At 34.9% G+C, this 10,044-nt stretch overlaps 1 pseudogene; it reads right to left on the bottom strand.

Moving 5' to 3' along the window:
• Nucleotides 1-4,033: 4,033 nt before the first annotated feature.
• LOC125357817 lies at nucleotides 4,034-4,118 on the bottom strand (annotated as a pseudogene).
• Between the last annotated feature and the right edge of the window lie 5,926 nt (nucleotides 4,119-10,044).

Raw genomic sequence — 10,044 nt, 5'->3', positions numbered from 1 at the left:
AGCATATTGTAAATACTATAAATGAGGGAAATTATGCAGCCTGTGTTTCTTTTGGTCTGGCTTATTTCGCTTAGTATAATTTTTTCCAAGTCTTTCAATATCCTTACAAATGGGGAAATATCATTATTTCTGATAGAAGTATAAGATTCCATTGCATGTATATACCACATTTTCTTGAAATCTGGGTTGATTCCACATCTTAGCAGTGGTGAATAATTTGGCAATGAACATGTTTGTGCTGGTAGCTTTAGTGTGGGCTGATTTGAGGTCAATTGGATAAATGCTCAGGAGGAGTGGAATTACTGGATCATAGGGAAGCTCTATGTTTAGTTTTTGAGGAACTTATACTGCCTTCAAAAGTAGTTTGCAACCAACAGTATAGTAGCATTCATTACCTTTTGGCCAATTCCCTGCCAGCATCTGCTATTGTTAGTTTTATTGATAATGGCTATTGTAACTGGGGTGAGGTAGAATCTCAATGCTGTTTTGAGTTAAATTTCATTTACGGCCAGAGATGTTGAACATCTCTTCATGTTTCTATTGACCATTCTTACTTCTTCTGAGAAGCTTCTCTTTAAGTCTTTAGCCAATTTATTAATTGGGTTGTTTCTTTGAGAATTTGTTTTTAAGGGGTTAATTTTTTGAGTTCTAAGTGTATTTTAGATATGAGGCCTTTGTCCCATTCTATGAATTTTCTATTCATCTTGCTAGCTATATCCTTTCCATGCAGAAGCTCTTCAGTTTGATGCACTCCCATTTATCTAGTCTTTCTTTGAATTGTTGTGATATGGGATATTCAATTAAGAAGTTTTGACCCATATCTCGGAGTGCTCATGTTTCTCCTAGTCCTTCCTGTAATAGTTTTATGGTATCTAGCCTCACATTGATGTTTTTGATCCATTTAGAATTGATTCTGGTGCAAAGTGGTATATAAGGACCTAACTTCTGTTTTATTTTGCTTGAGTTTTGGTTTTTGCATGTAGATAGCCAATTCTGCCAGCCCTATTTGTTAAAGAGGACGTCTTTCTTTCATCCTGTGTTTTTGGCTCCCTTATCAAGTATTAGGTGGCTGTGGGTCTCTGGGTTCATCTCTAGGTCTTCTATTCTATTCCATTGGTCCCCAAGCCTATTTTGTGCCAGTACCAAGATGTTTTTATTACTATGACTTTGTAACAGAGTTTGAAGTTTTGTATTGCTATACCTCTAGCACTGTTCTTCCTGGTAAGGATTGTTTTGCAATTCTGGGTCTTCTATTATTCCATATGAATTTTTGGATTGCTTCCTCTACATATCACTGAAGAAAGTTTCTGGGATTTGAGTGGGCATTGCATTGAGTTTGTAGATAGCTTTGGGCAGTATTGCCATTTTCAGGATGTCAATGCTTCCAATCCAGGAGTATGGAAGATTTTCAGTTCCTTTAAATCTGCTTTATTTTTTCAGATTTTTAAAGTTTTGATCATAGATGTCTTTCACATCTTTGGTTAAGTTCATTCCTGGGCAGCATTTTTTGAGGCTATTACAAGTAGAGGTGCTATCCTGATTTCAGTCTCACTGTTCTCATTGTTGGCATACAGGCAAGCTCCTAATTTGTGTGGGTCAATTTTATATCCTGCCACTTTGCCAAATTTAGAACCAGTGTTTTTAATCATTATACCACACTGCCCTCCTTTTATTTTCTAGTTCTGCTCTGATTGACTACTCTCTGTGCTCTCTGTGGTGGGATTATTCAGATACTGCTTTACTTTCCTGTTTTCTAATCCAACAACATATTGATTCAACATATGCAAAATATATTAATTAACAATTTTCCTATAATCATCTAATTGGCTGATTAAATTGCTCTGAAAGTGAACAAAATAGATATATGTATAAATTTACTTATTTAATTATATGAAGAACCAATCAATCAAAGCATTAGTATTTATTGAATATACATACAGACTAGCAGATATGCTAAGTAAATTAACTACATTTTTAGATATCTGTAGCTCCCAGTAGGGGTTCCACTACTGGCAAGAAGTAGTTATATCACTACTAATTGCTCTGTGCAGTTTTTGCTTTGCTTAACTGCTAATATAAAAAATGTAGCTAAGATGAAAGAATAATTAATGCAGTCTGGTGAAATGGACTCAAAGCAAGTTTTAAGATGTCTAATTAAAAAGCCTACTGGCAAACAGTGAGGAGGTGTGTTGAATCCTGTTATCACTAGCATTGCTAATGCAGCTGAAAGAAAGAAACAGATTCAGTTATGAAAAGTTACATGCAGATGGAAGGTCTGCAGGCTGAAAGGATTCATGGAGAATGTGTATCTCAGGACACAAGCAATCTGGATTTTAGAAATAGAAATCTATAACAATGTATGAATCTAAAGACAAGAAACGCAGAAAAATGCTGCTGCTATTATTAGATAGCAAAGGAAGTGGGTTTGTTTGTTGTTTGTTTAGCAAAGAGATACCTTTTCTTCAGTTTGATTGCTGTGCTCATAATTTTTATTTTGTGATTATGGCAAAGAAAACAACTGTATTGGGTGAGATGTGACCACATAAAGGCTCAAACAATGACAACAATGCCGAACCACTTTTGTCTTCCAGTGTCTTGCAATGTGTAAAAGAGTAATTCATGGGGAAAGTTAAAGGCATAGCTTGGTCACGCCTGGGGTTCCTTTTTCATGACATGGAATAACATTAACGTCAAAGAATAAATTTCTGTATTTGGGTGTGTATATTAAAAAGCACATTATTATGCCATCAACACCAATACCTTTGATAGAAATATGAACATTTGTTTTCATATAAAGATGCATGTTGGTCTGTGTTTTCCTTTGAAAATACCTTTGATCACAGACACAAATCTTTCTTTAAGCCTAATAAGAGTATAGGCATTGGACTGGGCAGGTATCTCCTATAAATATTTGAATGATTCATCTGGTCCTCAAATTATTACCACTGGATGAAAAGGAAATATTGATAGCTAAATCTCTCTTCAAAAATCCCTGGAAGGCGATAGCTTCTCTAGAGAACCCTGGCTGGCTCTAACATTGAGGTTCAAATCTTTACTATTCAGTAACAAAAAGACAAATGTAGAAGTGATATAGGATGGGATGGGATTACTGTTTCCCCATTGTTGATTAACAGGGTATATAGATGGACAGCCTTGGAGTAGACTGAAATTTCAAACCCCTGACTCTCTACATGGCCTAATGAGCTATGTCTGGTTGTTCTGGTTCTTAATCATTGCAAGACAAGAAGTAGCTACTCATTTATTGTAGTGTTCATTAGACAATTGTGCTTACATCATCTTTTCTTACTACACTATCTAGGAAGATTCAGTAAACAATCCATAAGTTGCTAATAATCATCCTAAGAATAATCTTAAAATAAGAAAATGTGAGGCACTCTTTGAATGTGTTTTATAGTTTGTTACCTTGCATAAATAGTCTTCAATATGCTGTTTGCATTCCACATTATCTCTTAGGTATGCCTAAATTGTCACTCGGCTTGACTTGATTGTAAGGACATTACACAAACAAATTACTCAAATGTTGCTTCTCTACTCAACTCCTAGTAGATATTTGGGTTTGTTTCCCTTTTTTTTTTTTTTTTTTTGGCCAGTCCTGGGCCTTGGACTCAGGGCCTGAGCACTGTCCCTGGCTTCTTCCCGCTCAAGGCTAGCACTCTGCCACTTGAGCCACAGCGCCGCTTCTGGCCATTTTCTGTATATGTGGTGCTGGGGAATCGAACCTAGGGCCTCGTGTATCCGAGGCAGGCACTCTTGCCACTAGGCTATATCCCCAGCCCTGTTTCCCTTTTTTTTAAATCACTGTCACAAATAATGCTACACTGAAAGTATCGTTTATGTCAACCTTGCATATTTCCAGAGTGATGTTGTGACAAAATGAGCTGTAACACAATCAAAAGAAAGGCATGCTAGTTCCTCAGCTTAGCCGCTCAGCCAGAACCAACGTTTTACTCTCTTAACTTTCCCTAACCTCATTATAGATCTTCAAAATTACTTTCCTTTGCTTGGAATACACATTCAGTCACCTTGTTTACCTGTGTATCTGATTGACCTCTTTTCAGATACTACACTTGATCTTAGCCAAAAGGCCGAGAAGCGATGATTGACCTCTTTTCAAACATACATCTCTGGCTTTCTCTTTTGAAGTTTGTTCTTATCCACTTTCCGTGTTCTGTTAATAAGCAACAATTTCCTGGGTCCCTGTGTGTGGAATTTCTCCCTGGGAGAAAACAGCCTGGATTTGGGTAGGCATTTTTTTTCAAGTCTTCCATTTTGATCCATACTGGGAATGAGAAGGTTTCATCTCTAATGCAAAATATTAAGGAGTCATCTTCCTGACAATTCTTAAAATACGCTTTGTATTCTCTGGCTTTTACACACTTAAAATAGAAATTTTACAGGAATATTCCTATATTCAAATTTAGTAATTAATCTACCAAAGTATCCTTAAGGTGTTGATCTAGTCAATACTCCTGTCACCAGGAAAGAATTATAGTTACAAATAGAGAGCAGTTGCAAATTTTTGCAAATTTAAAGCAAGATAAACTTACCTTATGATTTATTTTGAAATCTATTATTATCAATAAATGCAGAAGTCTTAGACATACATGTAGTAGTCATTCAGACTTCACTTATCACCTGTCAGTTGCTTTATTTTGTAGAAATATTTTATTTTTATTGATGCAGGTCACTTGTTATAACTTCTACAAAGAACTTCTCAAATTTGTCTTTAAATTTTCCTATTAAATTTCTGAATTTTAAATTTTTTGCCTTTTTCTTTGTGACTTGTACTTTATCATGACTTAATTAAAATATTTAAAATATTTTCTTGCAATAAAGATGGATGTGGTATAGCTGTGCAAGAGGCTACTAGAAGATGACAATACAACTTCATTCTGAGAGCCACAAAGATTGCCACCATTTAAAAAAAAATGCTTTCTGGCATTAAAAAGAATCCTAACATTTTGTCAATTTGATATTTAAAAAGTTATTTTGAAGTTGCAAATTATCTTTGCATTAATTATCAATATAACTGAGGATATTTCTACACATAACTATTCTGATTTCTTTCTATGTACATTCTGATTGTTTCCTTTCCTAAGAAACAAGTGTTATTTTAATGCACTATTTCATCACAAGAGTATTCAATTGTTTTCCTTGATAGTTTCTAGGAATACTTGATTGTAATTATTTTAAAAATCAGAACAATTTTAGGACTAACATATGAAAATAAAATGCCAAATAGAATCCTACCTACTCAGAAGGCTGAGACCTTTAGCATTACTGGAAGTCAGCGCAGGCAGAAAAGTTTGTGAGATTCTATTTCCAATTGACTAGGGAAAAAATGCAAGACTAAAGGTGTAGCTCAATGGGGAGGATACCAGCTGTGAGCAAGAAACAAGACCACAGGTTTTGAGTTCAAGACCTGGTATAGACACACACACACACACACACACACACACACACAGTGTCCAGGATGATATAAAGAAATCTGTACATGGTGCACTAGTGATGGACAAACACCACTTCTGTAGAAAACAGTATAGTATGGTAGTCCCGCAAAAACTAACAAAAAATCAAATATTATCCAAAAGGAATCTGGATTATATGTTCTAAAGAACTGAAAGTCACATGTTGAAAAGATTTTCACAGTAGACCTGAAGTATGCACAGGTTTCTGATTCCTGCCTCTGAGGGAAAAAATGCTTAAGATGCATGGAATTCAATACTCTACTCACATATATTTATGCTTTTCTATCCAGGAGTTCTGGGAATCCATAACTTGAAACTGCACGGAGTGACTTCATTGCTGCCACCACAATTACTCTTAAACATATTGATAGGATTCACAGCAAACATACCTTATGTCACATTCTTTATCTAGAACACTGTAGATGGGTCATCTATTTTGTTGATAATGCCATCCCACTTCAACTAAAGATACGCTGATTTATCACTTTCCCCCTTAATGTAAGCATAGCGTGTACCCTTTGGCACATGGAAGTACTGCCATAACTTTTACTTTGTTTGGGGCCACCATTTGATTTTGAGGAAGCATATTTTCACAAAATTAAGAGCAGGAAAGATTCAGCAGACTACTCAACAATTAAGTACAACTGATAAAAATGTGAAATTCACTAATCACTTCTCACCAACTCAGCTGTGTAAGGCATACATTGAAATTTTAAATTTTGATTTTTAAATTCCTTTTAATTTGTAAAATGGATTTAATTAGATATGACCACATTTTATTGAAACTATACCTTATAAATTCATGGATCAGGCAGGCTTACTCTGCGCTTTCACTGGTAGAAATATAATGCACAATATTCAAAGGATAGAAATAGGCCAATGTCTACTTGAAGAATGACTAGATAAGTAAAATTTGATGTATGCACGTAAGAAAATTTGTTTATGTTGGTACTGGGCCTTGAACTCAAGGACTGGGTGCTGTCCCTTAGCATTTTTACTCTAGATGGCACTCTACCCATTGAACTACAGCTACATTTGAGGCTTTGGGGTGGGTACTCACAGACATTCCTGCCAGGCTAGCTTTGAATCTTGATCCTCAGATCTCAGCCTCCTGAGTACCTATGAATGAGCCATGGGCACCCCACACATATAATTAAATATTATTCAGTGTTAAAAAGGAAAGAAGTTCTGACACATTATATGCCATGGATAAACCTTACAAACATAAAATTAAGTGAAATAAATTAGGCAAGGCAGTCAAAACTTATGACTGCATCCATATCAGTATAAGTCAGACTCCTAACAATAAAAGTACACTAGCTCTTGCAGAGTTTAGAAGAGCTGGAAATTGGGAGTTGTTCAATGTATTTGCAAGTCAAAAAGTTCTGGAGATCCATTGCATAAAATACTGTAAATATACTGAAAACTACAAAGCTGCACATTTAAAAATAGCATGATAGATATTATGTTTTTACATTTACAAATAAAGTTATGCACTGTACTCATAAACCCACATGCTGCACTGAAACTCTTTTGTATAACTATCTAAAGATATTTTAAAAAATAAAATTATTTCTCACATTTATTTTCCTTGTTTATTTTTGTAATTATTTTATTATTTATCTTCTGTTTAACACCTCACATTCACAGAGCTAGTTATGTCTCAGTTTCAGGCATGGCCTCTTCATGCGAGATATGGCATTTATTATTTTTATCCCACTCCCATTTCTGCATCCCATATTAGCACCAACTCTTGTACCCTTGAATATGATAAAGAATCCTTTCTGTCATTAAATATGTAATTTACATATAGAGCTGATTGTTTCTTTTTTAAACTTTTGTTTACAAGATGATTGTTTTATATTCTTGCTTTGACAATGAGACAGGGTTGTTGAGTTTTTATTTTCTATTTAAAAAATTATTATCTTTCAATAGTTGTACAAAGGAGTTTCAAATTCAACACATCAATATATGAGTAAAATGCATCTTGGTTCATATCCCCTCCCCCATCCTCTCTCCATGAGTCTCCTCACATCCCATCAAGTGTTTGTATCTATCAGATGTGACATATTAAGAATGGGATTTAGCAAGTCCACTATTTGTTTCCAAGAATATTTTCCATCATTAATTTTCTGAGAATATTTACCACTAATAATCTTTTTAGTCTTATCAAATGATAAAATTGATAGATCTAAAAATGAGTACCCTCTATATTAAGTTTTATATATTTGAAGGAGCAAATAAAAACCCTGTTTACACAATAACTTGATTGTAATTAAGTATATTTCTGATACTTTTGTATTAAAATAGAAGAATATCATTCAGATTTTTTTCCCAAGTATCCAGGCATATATTTTAACTACCCCACCTGTAGTATAAGTGAAGCTACACTAATCTTATAACATGAGCTTTGGAATAACTTGTGAAGCAAGATTAGTTGTTGCTTGAAATTTGGGCATTAGCAGGAATTAATTCTTAACATTTAGATGAAATAATTAAAAATTCTAAATGTTTTACTTTGTTGCCTTGATGTTTTTAGTGCTCTTTTAAAAAATAGTGTACTGTATTTATCTAACATAAACAGCTTTTTGAGTAAGTGGAACATGGTAAGATGAAAAGAAAAAGTAACTGTGCTTTCTTTAGTTTTTTTTTTTTTTTTTTTTTTTTTTTTTTGCCAGTCCTGGGCCTTGGACTCAGGGCCTGAGCACTGTCCCTGGCTTCTTCCCGCTCAAGGCTAGCACTCTGCCACTTGAGCCACAGCGCCGCTTCTGGCCGTTTTCTGTATATGTGGTGCTGGGGAATCGAACCTAGGGCCTCGTGTATCCAAGGCAGGCACTCTTGCCGCTAGGCTATATCCCCAGCCCTTTCTTTAGTTTCTTGAAGGTGTTGTCATTGCTCCAAATGAGGGCTTCTTTTACTGAAGTTCACTGACTAGCGGTTAAATTTAAGTCTAATTGAATTTTCTTGTTACCTTTGTCATCTCACCTTGTCCAGGCCTGACATAGTTTATTCCCTTCATAGGAACATTTTTTTCTATTAGCTTCCCTCCCACAATCACAGTGCTGACACCACTCCTCCAGAGATTAATGGGACAAAGAACAGAGTAATAACAATCTTTAACTAGTATTTTACAACCCGTTACTGATGTACTTCAATGTGGTCCAAAACTGAAGTTACACATTTATTTTTTCCAATCCTACAGTTTGAACGTAGAGCCTTGAGCTTTCACGGATGCCTCTGTATTACTTAATCCATGCTTCCAGCCAGGCTTTTTGCTGGTTGTTTAGGAGACAGTCTTGGATATTGTTTCCATGAGTTGACTACAAATTCTGCTCTCTGTTTTTCAGCTTCCAGCATCTAACTAAGGATGGTAAATAATTCTTAGACCATTAGGAGGTTCATTCCAGGACCCAGTCATATAAATTTATGTCGAGTATTCATTACCTATAGTTATTTAATACTGAATGCTTTGTCTCTGGCCAGCAAGCTATGGCTCTTTTGTGTAACTGTTGACCTATGAAGCATAACACGTGAAAACTCCATTACTAGGGCTATCTCCAGAATGTCTTTTAGGAATGAAGGGGAAACCCGCCAGGACCTCTTCAAAATCAGAACATAAAGACTGTTACCTATTATTTTCTCAGGATGGCCACAAGAAGTCTGGAAAGATACTCTCTCATCTTCAAGATGTTTTTCTAGGACAATGTGAATTACCAGATCTATGTTCTTCAAACACACATGAGAACTCTTCAGGTGGTGTCTGATGATTCATCACTTGTTTGGGAGGAAAGTAAGACATAATAACACTCCAGCAGTTATCAATTTAAAGAAATCATTTCTCTCCAATCTTCTATTTTCATATTACTCTTACCTCCCCATGTAGCCTGAACCAGAAAATGCACTGAACAATAGGAGAAAAAATGTTTTGACACTATTTCAACAGGCCCTGCTCTGACATGCAGAACTTCTGTTCTCCTAAGGGTCTCTGCCAAAAAACACTAAAACAAGATAAATAAAATTCAACAGCCTTTGTGTCCAAAAAATGATGTCTTTTAATATTTTAGTAAATGTCACAAGGATTGTTTCCTTTTCTTTCATTCTGCATTGCAATGCCTTCTACTTTTAAAGGATAAAGAATCATCTCAATTTTTTAAACTGAGAACTTGTTTTTTTTTAACAATCTTTACTGCTCTTGTATTATACATCTGAGATATTTTTCTTTAATTTACTTCTATTTTTTTGTGCTCACACTGTGAATGTTTTTCTTTATTTTGGGGTTAAGATTTTGTATTTGTATTTCCTTAATATTCATTTTGTACTCAAAGGTATCATTTTGTAGGTTTTCCTCTGGTTTACTCACAAATATCAATTGTAGTGTTTTCTTATCACTTGGTACTTCATAATTTCCCTTGAGTTCCTTTTTAATAACAGCAATGTTTACTTTATGTCCCATTCATAATGGATGTTTTTAAGCTGACTTTTTGTTATAGATTTCTAATTTAGCTATACTATGGTCAAAGAACTTTGTCTCAACATCATAATGGTTGTTTAGAAA

Source organism: Perognathus longimembris, chromosome 9, assembly GCF_023159225.1.
Source record: "Perognathus longimembris pacificus isolate PPM17 chromosome 9, ASM2315922v1, whole genome shotgun sequence".
Lineage (NCBI taxonomy): Eukaryota > Metazoa > Chordata > Mammalia > Rodentia > Heteromyidae > Perognathus > Perognathus longimembris.
The sequence above is the reverse complement of the archived record's forward strand: the minus strand, read 5'-3'. Positions and strand labels throughout refer to the sequence as shown.